General features: G+C 48.8%; 1 long non-coding RNA gene across 1 annotated transcript in view; it reads right to left on the bottom strand.

Annotated features, from left to right (window-relative positions):
- Positions 1-620: 620 nt before the first annotated feature.
- Positions 621-26,127, bottom strand: part of LOC123931082 — a 48,054-nt gene continuing 22,547 nt past the window's right edge. Inside the window, exons 2-5 of the long non-coding RNA XR_006816219.1 lie at positions 2,114-2,574; positions 1,518-1,609; positions 999-1,045; positions 621-910 (exon numbers count right to left, since the gene is read on the bottom strand). This is a non-coding gene — a long non-coding RNA (uncharacterized LOC123931082). The remainder of the gene's footprint in view (positions 911-998; positions 1,046-1,517; positions 1,610-2,113; positions 2,575-26,127) is intronic.

Below are 26,127 nucleotides of genomic sequence, written 5' to 3'. Positions count from 1 at the left end.
TAGTTGACAATAAATCAACCTGCTGACTTTGCATTCACTTCATGGCCCCGGGAGCCTGCTGTTTGTTTATGCTTGTGTGAGTGTGTGTGTGCATGTACAAATGAACGGTGATGGTCTCTTCTGGGAATTAATGATGCTTTGGACTGGTGCATTTCTCAGAACCGCTCAAAGGGTTAATTTGGCTAGATAAAAATTCTTACTTGGCTTGTGACTTGTCTTCTCAGGACACTGAATTGTTTCTCTTATTTTCATCTTGTCCCATTTTTTTCAAATAACAACTCCTGGTGATCAAGACTGGACAGTAAATAATTAAACTTTGGGTTAAGCTCACAGATACAAGGCATGAGGTCTGAAGTGTGAGAAAATACACACACACACACACACACACATCCCCACACACAGCATCCAGCTTCCCAAAGAGGTTCTAGTTTCCAATATTATCAGCACCTGGCAGGATGAGACTATTTTATGTAAATGGATTCATTATTATTAATTTCTGCCGGCGCTGAACGATTTATGAACTGCTTTTCGAATGTAGAAAAGTGGTTCATGAATCAGAAGGAAAAATGTTCCCCAAAACTGGCATCGATAAATAACGACTTTTATTCATGGATCCCGCCCATGGTGTCTTTTATCTTCCGAAAGGATGGGATGGAAATTACCAAATCAGTGCGGGGGTGGGGGGCTGGGACACACAAGAAAGCAGGGGTCAAGGAATCCCAGAGCTGGTTCTTGCTGCTGCAGTTCCAGGGGCCGGTGGTAAATTGTGCTGGCTGAGGTTACCCTCCCTGCCTTCTCCTCCCGAAGCACTTTCTCTCCTCTCCTCTCTCTCATTTGTGTATCAAAGTGCTGGATTAAAATAGTTTTGCACTTTTCCAATTGCAAATGAGATTCAGAAAAACAACTTCATCTGCCAATCACACTTTGATTCATTGTCCCGGGAAAGACCAGCAGAGGAGAGCAGGGGTCAAGTGCATTGGCTGCCGGAAGAACCATACCAGTTTAGGGTCTTCTGTCTCCAGAAATTTTTGGAGCCACTTTGGACCTGCAAGGCAAGGACAGGAATTAGGGAGTTCACCAAACACTGCTGGAGGGCGCATTTCTAGGATCCGAAGTCAGCGGCAACAGGGCTCTTTGGTACATTATTATTTCCAGGTTCTGCCAAGTTAAGAAGACCCTGGATGTCACTGGACTGCTGCCTTACAAGACTCACAGGCCACGAGGCAGATGGGCAAGGCTCTCGCAGCTTTGGCAGGCAGAGGGAATTCAAGACTATTCCTAAAGCCCCGGGACCCCACCAAAAGGCTACCTCTCACACCCAGAGAGAGAGATCCAAGTGAGCCGTCCCCCCCACTGCCTCCAGACAGAAACACAGCTAGCGAGTCCTCCCAGGGATTGGGAAGTTCATTGGCTGTCTGCACCAGTCTCCAGAGAAGCGATAAATCAAGCTACAAACAATCTGGGACAGCCCGAAGCTACAGGAGAGTTACCACTGTTGGATTAATGCGAACGCATACCCACTCGGGGGAAGAGGGGGCCAGCGGAAGAAAAACATTGCTTGAAGTGGTGGCCCCCGCTCTACCTGCCAGCTCACTCAATCAGCTTTTGCCTGGAAATAAGCATAAAATTGAACCATGAATCTGCAGTCCCTTCTGGGTCTCATTCCCACATGTCTCTCTTTGGGTGGTCATCTCATGGTGTGTGATTCTAGCTCTTTAAAATATTCATTTTTAATACAACTACTTAATCTAGTGTTCCACTGTAGAAACAGTGATCTGTTTCAACACCAGAAGATAAATTGGAAAACCAGTTGTGGGAATCCCAAAAGCTCATGTGACCATTTCCAAAGGGACACTTCACAGGCCGGATAGGCTTTAATCCCCAGATAAGATGGGGCTCCCTGCCTTTGTTGGTTGGCTTTCCATGTTAATGAACTCCTCCCTACCTCTTAACCCCATGGTGAATAAGCAGAAAAGCACCTTTGAAGCTAGTCAATAAATAAATATATTTTATTCTGTTCCGTTGTGCAATGAGTTAATCCATGCACTATTTCTGGACAGCAGATGAACACTTCTATTTAAAGGAAGAAAAACGAAGATACCAAGTAGCCTACCGTGACATGCCAGAAAGTTGGAATCAAATTAAAATGAAAACTTTCCATTTCTGAGTCTTCGTCCCAGACAGACGTATCCATTCAGTTCTTGAGCACCTTCTGGCTGCTTCCACCATTGTGTGGGCCCATGTGGAGTTTTTACCCCAGGGCAGGAGAGGACAGTAGTAAGATGGCATAATGAAATAAAACAAGATAACTAAGACATGGCTATTTTTTTCTAACAAATCAAATGGTCAGGAGAAGTCATCCAATGAAAGGAGGACACGACAATGTGGAGAACTGGCAGACAAGTCCAAACAGACGGACAAAAGTGCGTGGGAACAAGAGAGACCCAAGAGGGCTGGCACCAGACAGGCAAGGGGAAGGGAAGAAAAGGATGAGCTTAGAAAAGCCAGCTGAGTCAAATCATGCCGAACCAACGGTGAGGTGCTCAGTTTTTATTCTTCACACCATGGGACGATCTGTTAGACAAGGAACCAAGAAGGTTAGTTTCAATGACTTTATTACCATGGAACCTCACTGAAGAAACCACACTCAAAAACCAAAAAACCAAAACAAGAACGCAAAGAAGAGTATTTTCTCAACCTACTGGCAAAGTCCATTCTCAGGGAGAAAGAGAGGACTGGCTGTCCTTAGGAACCAAGTAAATCACCTATTGCCTTTAAATATCTCCGCTGGTCTGTTTGTTCCAGCGTAAGCCAACCGCTTCGCTACTCAGGACACCAAAGGTTGTCCGACTCTGAAGAAGTAGGGGTGGAAAGAAAAGGCATTTGGGAATTAAATATATGCTTTCATCAGTTGAACTTTTATACAGATTGACTGCAGTGAAAAATTAGAGCTTTGTGTAATCCAATAGAGTAAAATCAAATGCCCCAAATAAATAAATCGTTGTCTTTTTTTATTAGCTTTCCATCACCCCCGGATCCATTTGTAAGTTGCATTGTGTCAACTCTCTTTTCATTTGTAATGTTGCCTTTGAAAACTGTTTTGTTTATTTGAGCTCAGCAATCAGGCTTAAATGTACCAATATATATTGTTCTACCGTGTATATTTTTTCTGTCTACCAAAGACATAGTGACGACTACTTTTATGGGAAACCAGTTATTAATCCAATAAGTCTGCATGAATCAATATCTTTGTGAAATGACACCATGTTCAAGTTATTTTATGTTATGTTGATGGTTAGCTAATTTTGGAAGAGACATTTCTTCTAGAAACAGACATAGTATAATTTAGTGGTGAAAACGTCAATCACTATAGGTTGTATGTCTTTGTCTGGGCAGAAGAAGGCAGATTTATTGAAGGAAATGCAGCCATATATTCCTTGCCGCGCTACGCCCCAAAACATCCATTTTGCGTATAATTTTGTTTGGCAAAACGGCATTGACTGCCATCACTAGCAGGAAGGTGAAGCCAAAAGCCATTGTTCTTGGGTTCTGACTCTGTAGTCTTACTGTAGGCTGATATGGTTACAGTATCAACAGGGCACCAACACAATAACATTTTTCTCTGTTGACAGAAATCTGCAAAGGAAATCTGCATGATACTAAGTAAATTTGTGAAATTGAGTCTGGGAAAAGCCCTCCAGTAGAACTGCTTGGTCCAGTATCTAACAGTCTACAGAGCAGGGTGTGGTCCACAGATTCTCCGTTAACCCTGAAATCTCTTCTTCCCCAAAGCAATTCATTGACCCCTGCCCATCCCGTCCTGCGGATGTTTTGCAGCCATTCAGAGGAGCGGGGAGAAGAGAAGGAAGAATGGAACCAGGAGGTGAGGGACAAAGAGACGAAGATGAGGAAGGTCAGACCTGGTCCGGAACTGCCGGCAAGATTGGACAAAGAAAATTCACAGGCACACGTGAATTCACAGTCATTTGGGTACAGAGGTCGCCCAGCAAGTTTAACTGAGTTATAGGTAAAATGGTTAACTTAGGGACGTACTTTCATCCCTGAGGGAAAAACAGGAAAGTGCTCACATATCACAGTAAGGAATTTCTCTTCTAAGCCAGGCATCAACATCAGCATGAGCAGCAGGATAAGAAAGGCATGTGTGTTACGTTTCCCCATCGACCGCTGCCGTGAGTCACATCTCCCAGTGTCCACGCTCTCCCACGGCCGCCCTGGGCTGGGCCACGTTCCCTGCTTTTGTTCATAGCTCACACACTAACAGGAAGCAAACACAAGATGGTACCTTGGAGCTGTCCTCGTGAAGCACTGTCACTCGTGAAATCATAGGCCTAGAGAACATTCAAGCACTAGCTTCTCAGAGAAGGTTCAGACATTTTAGGTACATTATCCCACACATGCCCTCACAGCCCTCTGACTGAATTACCATTACAGTGCCCATTTCATAGATGAAGAAACCGAGGTAAAGCTGTCCAAAGGCGGGAGTGCTTCATTGCCCGAGGTCATACAGCTGGCAAGCATTAGGCCCCATGTAGACAAGGCTGGATGGGGTTTGAGGCCGGCTGATGCTCTGGCTGGGGAAGTGAGCTCAGTGTCTCCCTCCTAAATTGCAATCCTCCTCCCCACCCCACACCCCTCATCCACGCCTCCCCACCCCCAGACAATCATCCTGCCCCCACCACCCAAACAGGTGTGAAAACTTAATTGCTTTTAGGCAATTAAGGAAATTAAGGAAAACTGGGAGAGTTGTATCAGTTTCTGGCCTCTCGTTCTTTCCCCAGAGGGTCCTCTTTCCTTGCGTGGAGCCTTACTCACACTGCTCCGAAAGAACACATGAGGACATTGGTGATAGAAAAACATTAAGGATGGATGGATGTTTTTATGTGCCCACAAAAGACACAGAGCTGAAAATCTGAAAGCTCTTGCCCGAGAGTCCTGAGGGATCTGAAGATTTTGTAGGGTCTAGAGAAACTTTTCACATTCCACCTAATGGAACACTCTGAAATGAGGTTTGGGCACGTCTTGGCCTCCTCTAGAGCTGATCTCTATCTGCCCACAGAAGTGCGGTCCATAGGGACACTGGGAATTGAGACCTGTGAACCACACCCCAAACAGGACCGTTTGCACCAGCTGGACCTAAGGTGCTCATAAGCTTTGAGGACTCTGGAAATTGGGAAGGTGATATGGAAATGTGAGACTCCAAGAAATAAGTCCCTTCCCACGACCCCCAGAATACAGGGTGGCCAAGTCAAGGGCAGGGTCTGGGTTTTAATTTGCTGCTGTCCCTACCCGGGGAGTCCTGGGGACCTACAGCAGGGCTCACACGAGTTCCTGCTATCTGGAGGATAGAATAGGAGAAGACCCAGGACAGAAGGGGTAGCTTGCTTCAACCTTATGTTCAGGTAGAGCTCAGACCAGCTCTGCGGAGAGCGGACACTTTTAGGTGTGTGAGTTAGAGACTGCCTGCAGGGCCGGCTGGGTTTCGGAGCCCCCTGTGAGCTGCCTGCTGACTCAGAAGGCAGGACCAGGCCAGCACACATCCGAGCCAACCAACTAACCTTCCCGCTGTACTTATTTGCTGCTGTCAAAGTTTTACATGAACTCTGTGGATTGACAGGGTCCATCCCCCAAAGAGATATGGAAAACAAATGTCACCTACGGGAGGCAAAGCAACCACTGCTGACATTTAGTGATTACAGTACGGGGAGTAAGAGGTAGAGGGAATGAGTTCTCAGAGAGATCCTGGGTGGGCTAGGGCCAGCCTCATCTCTCTTTCGTCCTAGTTCCTGATTGCGGGACAGGACACCTTAATCTCAACTCATCCAGAGTCCACCGTGTACACACCTGCCCCAGGTCAAAGTCAGAAATGGAATTCCGCTGCCCCCTTATTTCTTGGAGTCTCTACCATCTCAAGGGGTTTCTCTCAACCTGCGTGTCTCTCAGAGTCCTGATCCCGTCTACACATATTCATTCTCTGGAAAGAGAGAGACCTCTCCACGGGTGGGGAATGGAGAGGCTGCCTCCAGCCAGCAGGGACAGCAGCCTGCCCTCCTTCACATCCCCCCTAGGGGTATCTGAAGACAGTCATCTGCCCAAAGGCATCTCTGATCCTGAGCTCTGCCCCCGGCCCCTCAGCATTTTGGTTCCAGTTCCAGAAAGGACTGCTTCCCTGGCTCCTCAAAGACGCTCAGAAAAGCCCTGAGGTGGGAAACTGGTATTTCTCAGGAGGTCTTGTGCAGGCTTCCTTTATCCCAGGAAAGAACCCATCTGAAGATGGACCGGAGAGAGATAGAGAGAGAGAGAAAGAGAGAGAGAGAAAGAGAGAGAGAGAGAGAGGTGTTGCAGGAACCGTTCTCAGTTCTGCTGGGGTTCACCTCCCTCCTTTCCGATCTTTGGGTTCCTTTAATGAAATGGTCTCCATTCCAGGAAGGAAAACCATTTCCCTGCAAACTATAAAATCTATTGCTGAGTGCTGCAATGAGAATTAACCTTGATTACCACAGTAATTTACTAATCAAAACTGGAGACCTGCTAATCAAGCTAGAATTGCCAGCTGCTTGATTTTTATAGTAACATAACCAAAATTGAACATTTGGTAAACAAGGGGTGTGGGTTGGATGGGGAGACTGGAAGAAGGGGAGGGAAGGGCAGGGCTTACCAGGCCGGAGGGAGGTCGGCATTTGCACCATGGGCCTGTCAGCAGGGAGAGTGGAAACAGACGCACAGCGGAACCCCATGGAAATGCAGAGACTTTTCTTGAATGGGACAGCCCATTGAAAAACACACAAAGGGTGAGCTGGGGAACAAACAGGTTTCCCCAATCTGTCTTGTCTCAAGTTGGGTTCTTCTAGGAGCCAACACTTAGAGGAGGACACCAGCGTTAGCATTTCCTTGGCAGGGAATCCCAGAAAGCATCAATGGGGGAGTAGGACTTGGGGGGACAAGCAAGGGAAGGCAGGTAATGCAGGAGGCACTGGAGAGCTGGCAAGGGCTGTGGGCCAACGGCACTCAGGCCTGCTGAGACTCAGCGGGATGCCGTGCAGAAGGGGCCACGGGGTTGATCACCCCCACCTCCGCCCATGTGGCAGAAGCCACTGTAGGGCAAAGGATGGTCCCAGGGTGTTATTTTCCTGGCAGTCTGGGTTGCTTCCCCTGCGGGTGGACAGGCTTCTGTGGCCGGAGCAGCTTGCCCCAGGAACCGGTCCCTTGGGAGTGTCCATGAGGGCGGGGATATGATACAAGTGGGGCACTGTCCCCATCGGCTACACCATGCGGCTACTCCTTGACCTCCACTCCCATAGCAGACAACAGCCTCTCCAAGACGACTCTTCTTGAGAAAGAAGGTCCCGTACTCCTTCACAATGTTGTGCAAGCTGCTCACTCTGATGGGGATGGGCTCAGCTGTGGAGCCTCTCCCCCACACTCAGTGACCTGTGTTGTGCCCAGAGCTTCTTTCCTCTCTGCACTGGATGACACCTGCCAGTCTGTGCTCTCGGGTTTCTATTTCTAGCTCCTCCTGCTAGACTGGAGCCCACTGGTAGACTAGTTTGTGTCTTTCTCTGCATCCCTCAAGTCTAGAAGAACCCCCAGCACATGACGGGTTCTCAGTAAATCTCTGCTGATCAGGTGATTTAGCTGATGAGCCTGGACGAGGGATGATGGAAGAGCACACCTGTGCAGGGGTGGCCTCTGCATTTGCAAAAAACCTTCCCCGTGCATGACTCCACTGCACCCTTAAAGTCCATGGGATGGTAAGGCAGACATGGTCATAATGCCCCTTATCCACAGGAGGAAACAGACAGCTGGGTTCAGGCTAGGCTTAGCTCCTTGGGTCATCTGCTCAACCACCTCAAGACGGTAGGTGTCTAGGTGGAGAATTGAACCGATATGGGCTGACCCTGAGCCACTGAGGCTGCCTGGACCACAGAGCACCCCCCCTGCACCTCGTAAGGCTCCAGCCTGGGGGTCCTTTCTCCAAAAACCACACTCATTTCTGAGTTCTTCCTGACACCCACACGGTGGACAGTTTGGCAGTTAAGGGTGTGCTTACCAACGTTTGTCCTGACTGGCTCTATGTCCTATGCTCAGTAAGTATTTAATAATTCACAATGACAACCAAGTTCACTCTGTGTTAACATGTCTCCCTGAGCACAGTGCTCCTGACCACAGAAATCTGGCAGAAGGGGGCGCTGCTGGTGGAGTGCAAGCTGGTTCAGGGGCTTGGCACAACACAGACGAGGGTGGTGTGAATTCAGGGAAGGGACAATGGGCACAAGCAAGGTCATGGAAGGCCACACAGACTTCATATATTCACCCTCCCTCCTCGCCCCAGATCTCACAGGACCGCCTCAGGAATGTACCGCGGTTCCAAGACGTCTCCTCTTGGCCTTGGGAGTCCCAAGAGCCGGTGTGGAGACCATGAGTGAGAGTTGCAAAGTCGGTGCAGGGCTGGGCCTGGATGAGAGACCAGGGAGAGGACTAGCCAGTGGTGGGGAGGCCTGGCCTGGGGAGTGACAGTCTACGACACCCAGAGATGATAGGCTGCCATTTTTAATGCAGCAACGGTGGATGACGAAAATGAGAATGATCTGAGCAGTCCGCACAACGGAAAGAGCCCCGAAGGATTTGGGGGGAAATCTCTCTGCCTAGAATGCTTTCAGAGTCTGGAAAGACCCAAGGGCTGGAGAAGAAACCCTTCTCCCTGAGCAATTTATTGGCCACCTGCCCTTGATGCCATGGACGTAGCGATACGGAGAGACTTACCATCCAGCACCATGGACAAGGAGAACAGGAGGTCTGGGGCACATTGTTTCCCTTGTTCCGCTTTTAGGTATGGGAGATGGCAGGAATCTGCCCAGAAGACCTCAAAGGGCTGAATGATGACAGTCTGCAATTCTGTCTCCTGCCTGACCCACATCCCCATCCCTCTGAACAAGTCTTCAAGCACTATCTAGCAGGAAAGCTACCAACAGCTCTTCCTGAGTAATCAGCTTCACCGAAGGCTCCATGGTGGTTGTGGCCAGTGAACATGAAGGGAAGGGGGCCCAAGGCTGCCGTGGGTGCAGGGGCCTCCTGCACATCAGTCTGGCTGACCTCCACCCTGCCGCCCTCTAGTACTATGTACGGTCCCAGAGCTAGAGCTCTTTGAAAATTAACATAATTACTCAAAGACTTCATGAATATGTTCTTACTATAGAAATTAAAAGTAAATCCTCTGTGGCCTTCTCTGTTCCAATCTCCCCTTACATTATCATTGTGGGTGTGCAGCCCTCCAGACATTTCCCCTGTATTGGGATAGGACATGTAAAACATTGGTGGGGCGAGGAGGGGTTGTTCTTGCTGTTCTCGTCGTCTACATAAATGCAACTCAGACGCTTCTTCCCTTCTCCGAGGTGAGCTGTACATCTTGTATCTGTTCACTGTCTATTTCCGTCTTTCCCTGGTGATGGGCAGTTTGGTTAATTTTGGACATCACGATTGCTGCCCAGTGCTACTGTAAGCATCCTTCCATGTGACTCCTTGAGCCACACTGTTCTAGTGTCTACATTTAGAGAGAGAATTCTGGAAGAGCAGATCGGCACCTTTTCAGTCATACTAGGCATGACTAATCTGTTCCCTCAAGGGTTTGCAAGACGTGTGGTCCCACTCGGTCTCTGCCCTCCCCTCCCCACCCCCCAGTGCTTTATATGGTCAGATTCCAAAGTTCTGCTGATGTGGGGCATGTGATGCTGTTTTCTTTTACTTGTCACGGACAGCTGGTGAAACTGAGCAACTTTGGGTGTGGGACCATTAGATTTCATCTAAGAAGTCCCATCATTTGCCCATCTTTCCATTGGGCTGTTGTTCTTTTTACTGTGTCTTTGTGGTTATCTATATATTGCACACATATATTTTGGATACTAGTGATCTTAGTCATTATAGAGGCTGCCAGTCATGAAGGGGTGTTTCTCCCTCTTGAAATTCTCCTCCTTCTACTTTCTCATTTTCCTACGTGGGAGCATCCAAGTACTGCTTAGGAAATATCTTTGCATCTGACACCTTCTAGGGACTTTTTCCCCATCTCACCCCTAGAAAGCAGAAAGCCCCAAGTCTGACAACCCCTGCTAACAAGCTAAGTATCCCCTATGATCTGCTTTCTTGGAGCTTTCTGATTCATACAAGCCATGAGTTCTGATTACACCAAAGGACAGAGCTGTCTTGGATTGTAAACGATCGCACCCCTTCTCTGGTGCGTATGGAGGACACAATTAGTTCATCAGTGAACTCCCTCAACCCCGTCTGGGTCCAGCCTCGGAACCCTTCCTAACAATAGTGACCACCGCTACACCACTGGAGGTTGCACCTAGGAAAATCTATAGACCGTCTTTGCCCTGGTGTCATCAAGTACATTTTAATCATCCCAGTTGGCAGGGGAGTCAAACCCTCTCCACCTCACAATGATTATCTTATCAGAGTTTTCATTAAAAAGAAAAACTCAGCTGATGGGTCTGACCTCACCATTTGGGAATAGGATACTAACAACAAGCTAACGTTTAGTGAGTGGTTCCTACGTGCCAGACATGATGTAGAGTGTCTTTTCTCATTGAACCTGATGGCAACTTCTTAAGTGGATAGTGTCATGTCCCAGGATAGAGGCAAAAACAGTCCCTCTGCTGCTTTCAGCCTGACCCTTCCTCTCCTAGGTGTATGCTGCCAGACATCAGCATCATGCCTAGTTAGCACGTTTATCTTCTGTGACGTTCAAGAACTTACTGGAGCACGGTGAGTCTTCTCGCCTTCATGATCCAGAGTGTAGACTCAGCTCAACAGGAAAAATGATGGAATGAGATGTCACTGGATAGTCCTGCCCACCGAGAGCAGGAGCTAAGGGAGGTCCAGCCTGGCCAGATCTCCCCGGAGCAGGTTGTGTGCTCATCTCTGGCTGCCATGAGTGCTGGGTGGTAACCAGTGCACACATCTCCTGAAGATTGTTCTCAACCCTTGGGAGTCACCTCCCCTGGAAATCCCCTTGAGGTGACCTCAGCCAATGGCTGACTGAAGCAGCCAAGACCCTGTGCCTCAAAGGTGAGGCAAATCTTTGTGCTGTTGACATTCCAGAGCCCCTTCTCAATGGGATGGAGAAGACCCCAGCTGAAGTGTATGGCGTCATTGGGGGGGGCTCCATCCCCTCCCTTCCCCCACCTCCTCCTTCATCCCCGACAGTTCCCATAGAAGAACACTCCTTCCATAAATCCTTGACTTGAATTCTCTAGGTACATTTTGTTCCAGCATCAACATTTCTGAGAATCTTTACTTAAAAAACCACTGGGCTTTATTCAGTTATCCATTACCCAGAAAACCACACAGTTCTCTCCTTTTGCTTTTGCATGGGTCAAAGGCAAAAGAGGCAAAGGTCATCAGACCAATCTGATATGGAAACACCAAGTCCCGGATAGGAGAACTGTTCATGAAATCCCCATCTAGAAAATGTCACAGCTCACCTTGTGCTTGGGTTGAGTATCCTCTTCTCTCGAGCTGCTCTGAGCTTTGGTGAGAGCCTTCCCTACCACGCCTTCACTTTCCTGGGTCAGTAGTCAAGCCCCGCCCTAGTGCTACCAATGAGCCCAATGTGGCCATCCTACTTTGGTCAAAAAACCATCAGGAATTTTCTGGATTCTGTCCTTTTCTCGGGGGCTTCTTCAAGTTCGTACATTTCAGGGGCAGGCTGGGCAAGCTAGTTAGCATTTGCTGCCTTCTGGACGGCTGCCTCCCGGACAAAGCTTTATCTAACTCTCCCTGCATCTACCTAGAAGGTGGAAAGTGTGTGCAATGACCCCAGGATGGAGTTTGTGGTAAACCCGTCCTCTCCTAACCCTCACTTGCGGGCAGAAGCCTCTTCTTAGACTTTCATTTCAAGGCAACACACTAGCTGGAGGGTGCCAGGTGGAAAGGCGTATCAAGAGAGTAACTGAGCAGGAATTATTTAAAGCCCAGGTCTCTTTCTTTCCTTTGCATCAGTATCTGAGACGATGACTCTCTCTAGGGAGGACGGTGAACCCTGTGCACTCAGGACTGTGATGTGAGGCCAGAACTTCAAAATGGCAGAGGACGAGAGGGAAGAAGAAGAGGGGGGGAGTTTTCGTGTTGCAGCAGGGCGGTTTCCAAGTTCATGCCAATTTATCCCACAATAAGAGCAATCCGCCTCACTTTGCCAAATCATGCAATCCTTCTCTCCCCATTACATCAAGGCACGGGAGACGGTAACGAACAGCATTACGACGTCACAAATCAATTTTATTGAAAACGTATTAGGTTTCAGGAAAACCGAAGGATCAGACACCGGAAGAGAGGAAGCCAGGGGAGAGACGACAGCGTACCAAGATTTACTTCTGAGTGCTACAAAATATTGAACTAAAAATAACATTAAAGATGAAATTTGTGATGAATCTCCAGCTGCTAAATTCCCCAAGGCTAGGTCTGCCAAAGGCTTTGCTGCAATCCTCTGTTCTTTCCTGTCTTTATTTTAATATTTTATACAGTTGTCTATGTTCATGTGCAGCGTGAACTGTCATGTATATTTCAGCCCACTCTAAAATGGATCTTAGGCTACCTCAAGCTGAGCTCTGCATGCAGTGGGTCTGAGCAGAGGGGTAGGTGAGGATGGAAGGGCAAATGAAGACAGATCCTTAATGTACTTGTTGTGTACTTAGATTTGGCTGTCGTGGTTTCTACCTTAAAGCTGATTTGTAATTCTATGGGTTTTGTGACATTACAGTGAGATGAGATGTGCGTAATACTCCCACTTAGCAGGGACATTGATGGACACGTGAGTTAAAGAGAGTGGTTGACGGGGAGCGAGCCGGGATTCGGACCCCGAGGCTTAATTCTCGGTGGAAGAACTTACTCCGTCTGTAGCCATAGTATTTCATGCTTTCCTGTACATTAGACTTTACCAAAGTGAACTTTTGGAAGAATAAAGCATTTCCAAGATAAATTCAATTTTCCCTAGTGTTGAACTTAACTTTCTATGTCACTCAGTGATTTACTCGGGTCCGGGTGAAAGCGTGCATTTTGCTGGTTCTCACTCAGAGGGGGAGGATGGGTAGTGGATGGGGGGCCAGGGAGAAAGAGAATGAGGAGCACAGGGCATTGGGTGTGGAAGGCCTGGGAGGGCCTTCTTGGACTTCTCACATAGAAGCCCGTGTGTGTGTGTGTGTGTGTGTTTTAAGAGTAGGGACATGTCCTCCATAAAGTTCCTGTTTTGTCCTACAGAGGTGGGCGGGCTGGGTGCCTGGCCCCTCATAGCCCTGCCCGTAGCATTAGGCGAAGTGCTCAATTCTGGGCAAGGCAAGTTCAGGGTGGAGGGTGGGGTTCTTTGGCGTCCCCTTCCCTTTCAGAGGCTGCTGCTGCCCGAGTACCACCCAGACTCGGTTATCAGTCCCCCTGGCAATGCCTTTCCCTGCAGCCCGAAATAGAAGGGACCACTTCTTCTCTCCCAGTGCCCAGTAAAAGTAATTTCACTCCATTCTGCTCCTGGTCCTTCCCCCTTCCCCTGACACATCCATGGAGAAAATGCTCATCCTGGACCAATCAACACCTTCACCTTTGGGGGCTCCCTCAAGTGCTCTAATTTCTGGTGCTGTTGCTGTTGCTGGGATCTGTAGGATGTCTCCTAAGAGAGAAACATCGTTCCCATAGAAACACTTGTGGGGGCAAAAGGAGAGAGGTGTGGAGGGAACCCCAGGGCCCTGTATGGCTTTTCTTTATGAGATCTACAATAAGTATAACCATATTTGGTTTCTCCAGTGTGTGCTGAGAATACCCAGAGCTGGGTGGCTTTCTCCCCTCACCGGCTGCTCCTCAGTCCCCGCGTTAGGTTCCTCCCTCATTTCTGCATAGGACCCTGCAAACCCCAGTACAGTCAGACTCTTACTGGAGGGTCACGGTGGGTAAGGAGCCGACTTTAGTAAAGGGGTTGAATGGGCCTCAAAGTACGATGTCCACGTCCTAGCCCTCAGAATCTGCGACTGTGACCTTGTTCCAAAACAAGGTCTTTGCAGATGTAATGAAGTTAAGGCTGTTTGGATGAAATCACCCTGGATTTTCGTGGGGGGGGGTGCCTAAATCCAATGAGAAGTGTCCTTACATGAGACGGAAGAGGAGAAGTCAAGGACAGGACAGAGGCACAAGCCAAGGAGCCCCTGTCCCGGCCCCCCAGAAAAGCCAAGGAACAGATTCAGCCCTAGGAAACTTAGCCATGCTCCAGCTCCCAGTTCCCTCACTTACGCAGGCGTGATCTCATGTCCACGTAAACTTTGAGATGTGTGGACATGTCACTGTGAAGGGGAGGTCTCCAAGAGCTGGCATGTTGTTGACACTCAGTGATGGAAACTTCCTCCCTTCCCAAAGCCCCTCTCCGGGAGCTGCGTATTTCGGACAGTCTTCTTGGCCTTTGTTCTTCCCTTTGCCCGCAGGAACCTTCAAGGGCATGCCCCACAGTGCTGGTCAGGACGTGCGCAGAGACCATTCCCTCCTGAGGGAGGGCACTTGGTCCCAGGATCAGCAGGATCCCACCACAAGGGATCCTCAGGGCCTCAGGGAGTCAGAGGAGCAGCTGTCCCTGCAGCCAGGGTTCTGGGGCCCACACCCAGCGGCACACTGGCCACGCTGCTTGCAAAGTCTGCACAGCCGCCTCCATGGTCAAAGCGCCTTTGGCTGCACGTAACCGCCGCTCACTCATTCGGTCTTAAACCACCAAGTCTTCTCTGACTCGGAAGGATGGCCTTCTTTCTGGGATGTGCAGCCAGGCCCCAAGCCATTCCCTCAGCTTCCCTGTCTCCCTCAGCAGAGGAGCTCTCCCAGCCTCCTTAGGACAGAAGATAAAAATCCATGGGTCCCCAGTGACTGACTTTTCCCAGCACGTGAATGGGAGGGGCCCGGCTCCTGGGACCCCCCACTCTAACTCCCTGCGGGGAGGAGGTGAATGGCCTGGCATGGGTCAGACGTCCTCTCTAGCTCCATCTGGCAATGACCATGGTGAGAAGGCCATCTAGTGCCTCATGGCCTCCAAGCATGAGTCCTGCAACTGGGGTCTATTTTCAGGATAATGGGGGATTTCCTAGTTCTGCCAAAGAAACCTCAAACCAACACCCATCATCCCATCGGGGCCCAGGCTCTACAATGGGATGAGTTTCTCTGGGGGCGATCAAGTCCGATCAGGCCCTGCCCCCGTGGGCCTCTGGGGTCCCGGCTTCTCTGCAGTGATTTGGTTTTGTAGGTAATAAAGAGAGGTGTGTGGCCGGACTCTGGGGGACAACTTCACTCTGCATCTGTAGGAGCCCTCCTTCAGGACCCATGTTGCCAAGGAACTCTTGGAGAGTCTTGTCAGGTTACATGTATCCGGAGACTTCTGGAGAGTGGGACCCATCTAAGAGTTTGGGCCTTCAAGAACCCCAAGGCCTTGGGGGAGGCTGGGGCAGAGGCCAACGCATGCCACACACAGAAAGACTGGAGGGCTGGCCTTTTTCCCTCCCTTCTGCACCCAGCCAGGCTCTGCCTGCACTCTGGTTTATCCTAGATTAAGAACTCAGTTAATTAGTAGAGACCCCTGGGCCTGGTGTCCATAGTCTGAGGTCTTTATCCATGCCTCCCCCCTTCCTGTGTCCTCAGTCAGGCTCTCTGGGCTTCGGTCTCTTTGTCTGCAAAATGGGTATGCTAAGGCCAGCCCCTGCTGGTGGTGAACATCCTAGAAGGTGCTTTGAGAAGGGAAATTGTTATGTAGACCCCATGTTTTAGCACGAATTCGGGGCACAATGCAGGGTCTTTTGTCCTTATTTCAAAGGCAGAGATTCCACTCATGGGGGTGGAGTCAAGACCCTGGGATGGGCCCTCCGGAAAACCCGGGGAGCAGGCCTGGTGTCCCTTCTCATACAGAGGAGAGTCAGGCCCGGGAGGGACCGCCAGCCAGGGCAGCCTGCCTGTCTTGCTGTGGTTCTGCTAGGTTAACTCCCAGTGGGAATGTGCCCTGCCCTGCCCTCTCTTTGTCCCCTTAACCTCTCTGTGTTTCCTCACTGACCCTAGGCGTGCATTGACTTGTGACCCCCTTGCTGCCGGCAGAGTGCACGCATTCACACGCAGGGAGGACAAGGTGATGATTAGCTCTCAGAAACCTTTGCCAAGGGGAGGGGCGGAGCCGAGCTGTCTCCTAGGGAGGCCAACAGAGCCGCAGCCTGATCTGTGACCCTGAGCTCTTGCTTACCAAGGACGACACGTGTCCTGGGGAAGTTGGCCGGAAAGTGGCCCAAAGGGGAAAAGAGACTGCACATTTGTGGACTGAATACTGAAGCCAACATCTAGAGCCCTGGCCTCTGCTTGATGGCCAGGGAAATCACGTGTGGTAGGGACCACAACAGCCCCTTCGCAAAAAAGTCAGTTTCTGTCTTAGTCCGTCCAGGCTAGTAGCACAAAATGCCGCAGACAAGGTGGAAACAACGGAAAATTGTTTCTCACAGTTCTAGAGTCTGGGAGTCCAAGTTTAAGGTGGAGCTTGGGCAAAAACTCTTCTTCTGGGTTCCTGACCATCCCCTGCCCTCTATGTCCTACACAATGGAAAGCATTATAAGGTGCTAATCCCGTCCATTAGAAACCAATCCTCACTACCTAATCACTCCCAAAGGCCCTACCTCCTCGTAACATCCTTTGTGAGGGGTAGGATTTCAACATCGGAATTTTGGGGAGGCACATGTGCTTAGTCCACAGCAGGTCCTGACGCCTGGAGCTATGAATGTCACACCAGAAGGAAAAGGGGTCTTTGCACATGGCATTCAGTTAAGAATCCTGAGATGATGAGATTATCTCAGGGATCCCCAAATGCATCCTAGGTGACCTAATAGGAGGGAGGAGGATGGGGGTTGCTTGTGCAGAAAACAGAGAGAGATTTGAAGATGCTGGGACTGAAGGTCACAGGGCCAAGGTCACCAGATGGAGAATGCCTGCTGTCACCCAAAGCCGGAGGAGGCAAGGGGTGGATTCCCCAAGCGAGCTTCCTGAGCCAGCCAGACCATGCAGACATTGTGATTTGGGACTAGGGATGCTGATGTTGGGCTTCTGACCTCCAAACTGTGAGAATAAATGTCTGTTAGTTAAGTCACCCAGTCTGGGCAATTTGTGACAGCAGCCCCAGGAAGATAACACAGGCATTCGAATAGACCTGGCACTTAGATGCTTAGTGGGATAGCTCCCAGGGTCACAGACTGGGGTTCTGTGCCCCAAGCTCCAGGGACCGGGGGCACACTCAGACCTGTCTTGCTCCCTGGCTCTTTTCTGCCCATCTTTGGGGCTCCTGGATGGCCAAGTCCATGTGCTATGGCTTGGTACAAAAAATGGACATAAAATTTGTTATTTTGAGTTATCAGCACACGTGAGCCGCTCATGAAAAGTGGGTTAGTAAATTAGCAGGATGGAATCTATTGTGCGAACGGCAGATATCTTAGAGCATCTTATTATATTACTATTTGTTTTGCATTTTGATGAGCTTCTTCAAACATGTGCCTTGCCTTTCCAGCAAGTCTTAAAGTCTCCTAAAGGCAGGGACCTCCTGCCCTGCAGCAGAGACATGCATGGAGCTTAGCACTCAGTGCTTAATGAAGTGCTCAATGAAGATCCACTGACTGATTAGCTGGTGATGGATTAAACACCTAGATCCAGCTGTACCTGAATTTGCCATCCATTTGTCGACCAATATGTTTCATCTAATCTAATTGGAACTAGGTGTCTCTCACTTGCCATCAAAACCCATGGCAAATACAGAAAGAAGTGCACAGTCTCAGAGTTGCAAGGGAATATGAATTGACTGATGAGCATTCAGGTAAGGAACAGATTATTTATTTGCCTCGCAAGGACATCTAACCTTTAACTTCAGGTGGACAGGACAGTGAGACTTATTTTAAAATGCAGAGTGACAAGAGTCTCAAACTTCAGATTCTGTAACTCTGGGGAAGGCCCAGGAAGCTGCATTTTTAATTAGGTCCTGAAACAAGGGGGAAGGGCTGTTGGCTCCAGAGCCACTTCTGGAAAGGGACACTGACAGAGATTCCTGAAATTAAGGAAGCTTTTCAGCTTTCCGTGGACCTGCTCCGGACGTTGCAATCCAGCTCTCTGCTTAAGCACAGCCATGAGTTTAAAAATGTGGATGTGGGCGCCTGGGTAGCTCAGTGGGTGAAAGCCTCTGCCTTTGGCTCAGGTCATGATCCCAGGGTCCTGGGATCGAGCCCCACATCGGGCTCTGCGCTCAGCAGGGAGCCTGCTTCCTCCTCTCTCTGCCTGCCTCTCTGCCTACTTGTGATCTCTGTCTGTCAAATAAATAAATAAAATCTTTAAAAAAAAAATGAATGTGATAAACAACACAAAATCATCTGGCTCCATTCGGGGAGGAACCCAGCTGGACATCAGGCAGGCAGGACCTATTTGCATATGCTGATACTCCAGAGGAAAAGTTATTCAGGAGGAAGCATGAAAACGCAGTGTAGAGAAAATTAAAACAAGACACCGAGTGAACACAGGATGGACACCCTGAGAGGTGTCGCGTAAACATGTCTTTTTTTTTCGGGTTGGAGATTATTTCTGAAAATGATGGATTTTCGGCATTTGTTGGGTCGAAGCAACTGCCACTCTAAAGGCCAGAAAAGACTGTGATTTTGGCTGAGGGTTCTTGTCTCTGAGACAGAGCATGGCTTCTGCCCAGAGACCACCCTCAGGCTGCCTCTTATCTCTGGAGGGTTACACATCTGCCCTGATTTGCCCTGGATGGCAGCAATCCATCAACATCTGTGTGAGAGCATGCGGGGTGCACGGCAGAAGTCACAATGGTAAACAAAGGAAAAGCACAAAACCGGGGGTCTAAAGGGCTCCTTCCCTTCCTGGGGTCCTCAGCATTGCCATCTGTGAAATGGGGGGATGGATCAGCCTGGGCACTCAGTGGTAAGAGTTTGAGGCACAGCACAGACAGCCTGTTAAATAGTAGCAGACCCCATGCTGAGAACCGTGCCCATGCTTGAATTCTCTTTCTGTCCCTCTGTTTACAACAAGGTGAAAGACTCAGTTTGGTGCCTGGACACCTTTGACATCTTTTTCACAGTTTGCTCATCTTTTTCAACAAGGGAATAGGCATAAGGCTCAGAACTCTAGGTAAGCAGAAGTTTCCAGCTAGCATTTAATAAGGTCGTCTTATTCCCGTCTTATTCTAGGCAAGCAATTGTGGTCTTACATCCATGGTAATGATACCAAACTTCCTTCCAAATGAATGTGTGTGAGCATGAAGGATGCGGAAAATGGAACAGATGCACGGGGTAAATCCAAAGGCAGATGTCGGATGGAGAACGGTAGCAGATGCTGGTGTTTACCTGGGGGTGCCTGAACCTTCCTGTGCTTGAGAACCCTCCCAGCCCATCGTTCTGCAAGGCTTTCTAAGAACGGCTCACGGTTCTCAACCAGCCACTCTTTGTCCCTCTGGGGGCTAGACCTGCAGTGACCATGGAAGCATCTGGCACAATGATCGCCTTTCCTTTCTGGCTGAAACCTCCAACCTCCAGCCATAGCAAATGCCTCCTCTCTCATCACTGCCGTGAAGGTCCCCACCATCTTGGATTCCCATGACACGGATGTTTCCATCCAAACACATATTTGGGTGTGTGTTCTACATCAGAACCCAGCAAGTTTCTCCCTCTGCCTGTTTACATTAAAAATACTCATTACAATTCAAATTACCTTCAAATTATGCTCATCTGGATTTCTGTGCTTTATAAAGACTCCCATGCCTATCTCTTCCTGAGGTTATAAGTTAAAATATTTTTATTATGATAGAAACTGCTTTAAAGACACCATAGACATTTGCTAAGCTGTAGATAAGACAGTTTCATGCTGAATAAGCTCTCCGTCACAGCCCACAATGAAGGAAGGGAAACTGAGACTGGAAAGAAAGGGATGTTGCTTCAAGAAGAATTAGCTTCACGCTTTGTGTGCTAGTTTTGTTCATACACAGGCCAATACCGCACTATAGTATTGACTGTGGGTTAACTTCACCTGTCACTGGCGGTATGGAGGGAATCGTTAGTACTGACCATCCTCAATATGAATGCTTGCATTCTCTGACTTTTATTGGCAGAGAAAAAGTACAGGGAAATATGTTTTAGCTAATATCAGAGGAAGATTTCCAACACTCAGAGTTTTCAGCAAAGAAATACACTGACTTCAAAGGTAGTGAGTCTCAAGACACCTTAGATGGATGCTAATAAGAGAATTAACAGCCAGCTGCCATTGTAGAAAAGGTTCAAGCACGGATTGCAGAGCCTCCATCCTCTTCCAGCCCTGGGAGAGTACGCGTCATCCCTTCTCTGACACCAGGTTTGGTAGCAAGTGAAAGATACCGCACTCAAATTAAATTAGGTGAAATGAATTGGTAGACAATGGGACTACAGATTCAGGTATAGCTGGATCCAGGTGTTCGATGACATTATCAGAAAGCCATCTCTCCTCTGCCTTCTGCTTTCTCAGCGGCGTCCTTCTCCAGAAATCAGCAGAGATGACTCCCAGCCACTCCAGGCTAACATCCTACCAGTCAAGCAGCCTGAGCAGGAGAAAATCTCTTACCTAATTGGTCCAATAAAAGTCTTGAGATTTTCCTAAGAAGATAATCAGAGACTCTCAAAAACTTTAATACGGGAATGTTCTCTCCTACCTACTTTTTTTTCCCCTGAAAAATAATTAAACATTTGAATGACCTTAAATGTCGGCTGCTGGATGACTTCTCAAATGAATGGTAAGACAGCCGCAACCAGGAAAAAGGATGCTTTCTGAGAATAATGAAAGAAAACAAGATGCATAATAATTGATAAAAATTAATAATAACATAAATTAATAATTATAATTAATTGATAAGATAAATAATAAATTCACAGTCTTATTACAAAATATTTACTAATAAAACTTGGGTGCAAACTGGACGCTGTGCCTGTTCTGGATAATTCATGACCCATTCCTCCCCCCTTATTTAGGTCATTTGGGAATGGCTTCTAGGAGGATATGAGTCACGGCCGTGTTTCTGAGGGCAGGAAGGGCAAGGTTTGACAGGAATGACGGAAGAGTGCACTGTCTATAAAACTGAGACAAATACATTAATTTATTTGCTGCGAGCCCTCTGTATACATGTATACACCAGACACTCAGAACACAGTGCTCAGCAAGATACGTGGGCCTGGACTTGTGAGCCACAGAGGGTCACAGACAGTCAGTTAATTGAGAGCAGGTATGAGGCCAGCTGGGGGCTGTGTACACTCAGGAAAAGTCACACATGTTGTTGAATGATAATCAACACCCAACCTAATGAATGAGTGAAGAAATAGATGCTTCCCACCCGCCAGACAGGCCAGTTGAGCTGTGCCGGGTCTGAGGGGGCATGTTCAGAGGACACTGGGCCGGAGAGCTCCATGGCTCCACTGGCAGGGGTGCCCGCAGAAGGGGCTGGGGGCATGAGCTGGAGAGGCAGGCATCTGCCTTCTGTCATTCGTGCAGCCACAGTGGGGCTCGGGCTGTGGCCGGAGGGCAGCTCCAGAGAACAGGGAGCTCTGATGGACAGCTTCTGGTCCAAGAGGGCAAACTGTGCTCCTCGGGGCCAGGACCCTCAGTGGGAGCTGAAGAAGTCACACCCGCCCCCGTCCCTGGAGCTGGGGCTGGAGGGGACCCTGCTCTGAGAGCCTGGGGATCCTCTGGGGAGGCCTGAATCCCGCCGTCAGTGGCCTGCAGGCTCTCCTGCTCTGCTGTAGGCCAGGACAGTGCATGTGATGGCTGTCACAATTGCAACCACGATCTTGTGCAAGAGGAACAGGCATCAAACTGGCTAGGCATGGTGCCAGTGAGAGGTCTAATGGAGGTCTAGCCAGAGGCTTAAACTATGTCCCGAGGCCTCGTTCACAGCATAGCTGGATTCAGGACCAGTAAATGCCCTTCAGCCACCCCAGGGTCACACCTTCCTACCCACTGCCACGACAGGAAAGCAAATTGTCCTCCCTGGAGGTTCAGTCCCCAGTTCTGCTCCCTACTCTCCATAGCCCAGACAGGGCAGGGAATAGTTCCTGCACCAGGCTCAGGGGCCTGGCCAGGGTATGCTGCTTGCTGATTTGGGTTGCACTGAGGCTCTCCTCCAGGGAACTAGGGGCCAGGGGAGGAGGGACACATGGTTTTTCATCCCATGCAAGTGTCATGGATGGAGAATACGGGAGAGGTGCTTTCCTTCGAGGCAAACCATGGCGCTGCCAGTGAAAGGAAGAGGAAAAAGAGCTGAGCCCTCAAAACCACATCTGTCTGTGTCTAGTATGAAGGACACCCCCGAGCAGGCTCCTGGTTCCACCCACGTCCCCCAGCCCGCTGCTTCTGCACCAACAGCAAGCCTGCCCCCCAAAGTGCTGGAGGACAAGGAGAGGGGAGCATGTCACCCCCTCTGCACACTTTCTATAACGTGCTTAGAAAAATCCACCTGTGAAGGCACAGTTGAGTTTTCCATCCTCGAGGGCGTTCTCTCTTTTTCAAAGAAATAAATAAATATAAAAAAACAAACAAAAACAAAAAGAAAGAAACCCATCTCCGTCCTCTGCTCTGCACAGTGTTGCTGTTCTGACAAAGTACAGCCCACCCCTCCCCTTGGGACTGTAATTAACTTCTCACACTTGCCATCAGGAACATCAGAGCTTCTGACCTCAGACGAGAAGGGAGTCCATTTGGGGTTTGCTCTGTGCTTTTCCTCCCCAGTGTTTGCAAAGCTTGGCCTGCTCAGAAGTTTTTCACAGAACAGCATTTCTCTCTTTTGGGCCAAAAAATTGAATTGCATATCTGCCTTTTCTCCCTTTTTATAGAAATATTTATGATCTGTCTACTAAATAATGCATCCAAGGACAACTATAGTGGTACATACTGGTATAGGCATCGCGTAGGATCCAAGCCTTAAGTGATGTAAACATAATTAGACTGACAATCCTCGTCCACAGCCCCATTTTCAGGTTTCCACTTTTAAGGTACATGTTTCTTTCTTCGATGAATCCGTGCATATACCACGGTCCCCAAGATTAAAATTTATTGTTGTGGGTGTTTGGATTTTTTTTTTTTAAGCTTTACTTCCCTGCGTGCACACCGAAAATTAAATGTTTCCTTTAATTTCCGAATGTGTAAAACATTTCTCACGGATTTTGGAGGCTTCAGCCGAGTGTGTGTGTGTGTGTGTGTGTGTGTGTGTGTGTGTGTGTGTGTGGTTTTCCCTCTCTCTGCTCTTCTTTCTGGCTCCTCTGGGCGAGAGAATTGGATCAGGCAGCAAATAAGGCATCTGATGAGGGAGAGCCGCTCGGGGAGGTAAAAGTCACTCTGACATGCTCTGAGCACCTTTGCTGGTCTTCCTCTCCACGATGTGAGTTGCCATCAGCACCGCCTTTCCTGGGAGCCAATCTGTGTGCCCCCCACTCTGCCTTCGGCCCCAAGGCCTGGCCGCTTTGCCCCATATGACTAATTCCAACTAATTGTCATGGATCAAATAGCAGCCAAATATTTCCAGTTGCCAGTCTCCTGTTTTCCAACTGTCCCTCTGTTATCCGTCTAAGTAAACATTTGTTCTGCTTATCGTTTCTGAGCAAAGACATGAATCACTTGCCTAGGAGAAACCGCAGCCGCAGCTGTTGCCTGTTAGGAACTGACATGTGGGAACAGGGCCTGCAACACCCGACTCCAGAACTCAAGATTGCTTTCGGTTTGGCCTCATTCTAGAAAAGGAAGCTTGGGGCACTCCGCTGAACCAGCAGCCGAGACTGGCCCATGATTCCGTGGTAGGACATGGGAAGGACCAAAACCCCCCTGCTCAGAAACTGTTTCTTCTACTGGTTTGTCAGGGTACCTGCCTATCCTTCAGAGGGATGCTGTCTTCAGAAGATTCTGGAACAGCACTGAGATGCTGCCTGAGGGTGGCTCACAGGGACCAGGTCGTTCTCATGGCAAGTGCCTTGTCTGAGACCTCTGTTAGGTCCTGGCTTCTAAGGAAGGATGTGGAGGGAACCTTAAGTTCACGGGCTCTCAGGCTGTAGGGACGTGTCTGCTTTTGCGGCAACTCACATAAATGCCGCATTTTTCGAACAGGCTCTGTGCCCGGCATTTTGTACATGTGGAAGATTTAAGTCTTAAAACCCAACCAGGTGGCAGAAAAGGTGATGTCATCAGAGAAGGCAACAGACAAAGAAACACAAGTTTTGAATCAGAGATGCCTTCAGGCCTGATGGATTATCGATGTGGGCCTTGAAGGACAGGCCAGGCTGACCTAGGTGGGCAAGTAGGAGGCCAGTGCTTGGATGGAGGAACTGGCTTCTGGGAGGATGGGTGAGAGAGGGATGCTTGGCTGTCATTCTACTGGACAGGTTTGGAACTGAGAAGAGCTGGTGACACAAAACCTGAGGAAGTCCCCAGCCCCTCCCAGGGCTCTGGGTCTACGCTGGTCTACGCCCAGATGCGGCCTCCCCTCAAGGAAGTGCTGTGAGCTCATCAGATGGTTCTTCAGGCCCCAAGTCCCACTGATCTTCCAAAGCCCAATGCCTAACAGAGATGAGTATACAATGGGTGCTCAATAAATGCATACTGATGGATATGGGAGTAAGTTTAAATATGTCTCCATCAGCACAATTTAAAACTTGCGCTTTATTAAAAAAAATAAAATGCAGGGAATGAAAAGGGAAAATACTTGCAAATCACCTGCTCAACACAACGAAGAGTTTGCATCTTTAATACAAAAAGTACACTCAGAACTCAACAGTATCAGAACCAACCATTAAAAAATGGGCAAAAAGACTCTAAGAGATACTTTACCAAAGGATAGAAAGATGGGAAATAAGCACATGAAAAACGTCCAACGTAATTAAGCCTTAGAAAAATACAACATAAAACCCTGGTAAGATACCACCATGTACATAATAAAATGGCTAATCCCCCCCCCCCCCAACTAAAGTGCTATCCATACCAAGTTCTGGCCAGATCTCACAATAGGAACTTTCCTTCCTCGCTGGTGGGGGCGAGAAATGATACAGTCCTTCCACAAAAGGGTTAGGCTGTTTCCTATGACGTCGAACATACCCTTACCATAGGACCTGACACCTCCACGGCTTAGGTGCTTACCCAAGTGAAATAAAAATCTATCTCTACGCAAAGAACCACATACTAACCATATACTTTATGGCAGTATTGTTCATAATTGCCCAAACGGGAAACAACCCAGATGGGCTTCAAAGCAAGAATGGATCCCTACATGGTGGCGGATCCCTACCGTGGAGCCCCACTCAGCAACAGAGAAGCAAATACCGGTGCATAAAAAAGACTGGATGAATCTCAAAGGCATTGTGCTGAGTGAGAGATGTTAGTCTCAGAAGGCCACATGTTCCATGACTCCATACGTATGGCATTCTTTCAGAGACACAGTATAGCCACGGAGAACACACCAGGGGTTCCCAGGGGTTGGTGGTGGAGGGAGGGTATGTCTAAAAAGAGGAAACCTGAGGGCATTTTGGTGAGATGGGGAGTGGAAGTGTTCTATGTCTTGATGGAGGACATAGTTAAAGAATCCACACATGTATTAGAATTCACAGAAATCGTACAGCATAAAGAAAATGGGGCCTCGAGACCAGCCTCTGCCCTGTGAAGCAGACAGGAGAAGGAGCTGGGATTTTATTTTATTTTTTAATTTTTTTTATTTTTCAAGATTTTATTTATTTATTTATTTATTTATGTGACAGAGAAAGAGACAGCGAGAGCAGAAACACAAGCGGGGGCGGGGAGCGGAGGAGAGGGAAAAGCAGGCCTCCCGGCGAGCAGGGAGCCTAACATGGGGCTCGATCCCAGGACACTGGGATCACAGCCCCAGCTGAAGGCAGACGCTTAATGTCTGAGCCACCCAGGTGCCCCAGGAGCTGGAATTTTAATGACAGACTTCCCCACAACCCCTTGAACTTGGTTGCATTCCCAGACCTCTCAGGGGGCGTTTATTTTGATGATATACATGTTATGAATCTTCCCACTTTCCAAAAGGATGAGGAGGAGGTCACAGGCTCATGAGTG

Source organism: Meles meles, chromosome 19, assembly GCF_922984935.1.
Source record: "Meles meles chromosome 19, mMelMel3.1 paternal haplotype, whole genome shotgun sequence".
Taxonomy (NCBI): domain Eukaryota; kingdom Metazoa; phylum Chordata; class Mammalia; order Carnivora; family Mustelidae; genus Meles; species Meles meles.
This window is presented reverse-complemented; position numbering and strand designations above follow the sequence as displayed.